Below are 769 nucleotides of genomic sequence, written 5' to 3'. Positions count from 1 at the left end.
GGGGCGGGGGCAAGTGCGGCGGCGGCGAGTGGGCGGCGGCAGGGGGCGGGGCGAGTGCATCGGCGGCGAGTGGGCGGCGCCAGGGGCGGGGGCGAGATCAGCGGTGGCGGCGAGCAGTTGGGGTCGTCGGGGCTAGGCGCTAGGGGAGAATGAGTGGACACGAGCAGCCGCGAGGGGATAAGGCGATCTATGCCGACGGCTGCCATCTGCATAGACACCACGTCATCAATCTGCGTGACCCCGGCCCTATGGCCGCAGCGCCGTCGGCATAGTTATATTTTTCCTTTTTATTTCATATAGATTTGTTTTATGTTTTTTACGTATTATTATTTGATTAACTTACATGAACCATGTGTAAATATAAGCATACGGCGTCTCCGGAGTGTGCAAACGCCCGGCGGGCGTCTCCGGAGTGTGACCCCCTCACGTTCGGGGTTATCGCAGAACGTCCACTACCGTGCTATCGCCGTCCTTGAGGGGGGGCCACACCCCGGAGACGGGTGCCGCCTCTTCAGACATGCCACCACACCACTCCGCATGTATGAGGGGCCGGTGCAACGCTCCAGTAGCATTGCTAAGCCCCCCTCCCCCAGGGCCCCCATCCCGCCTAACCCTGGAGCGGTTGACCACGAGATCTAGCCCTTTGACTTACCACGGACGGGCTTTGACCAGTGGACCTCTCCACCCGGTTGTGTTAGGTCATCCTAGAGGGACACCTGGGAGCAACATCCGGGCCAAACCCACAGCTAAATCCCCTCCGTGTAGACCT

This window comes from Triticum dicoccoides, chromosome 6B (assembly GCF_002162155.2).
Source record: "Triticum dicoccoides isolate Atlit2015 ecotype Zavitan chromosome 6B, WEW_v2.0, whole genome shotgun sequence".
Taxonomy (NCBI): domain Eukaryota; kingdom Viridiplantae; phylum Streptophyta; class Magnoliopsida; order Poales; family Poaceae; genus Triticum; species Triticum dicoccoides.
The sequence above is the reverse complement of the archived record's forward strand: the minus strand, read 5'-3'. Positions refer to the sequence as shown.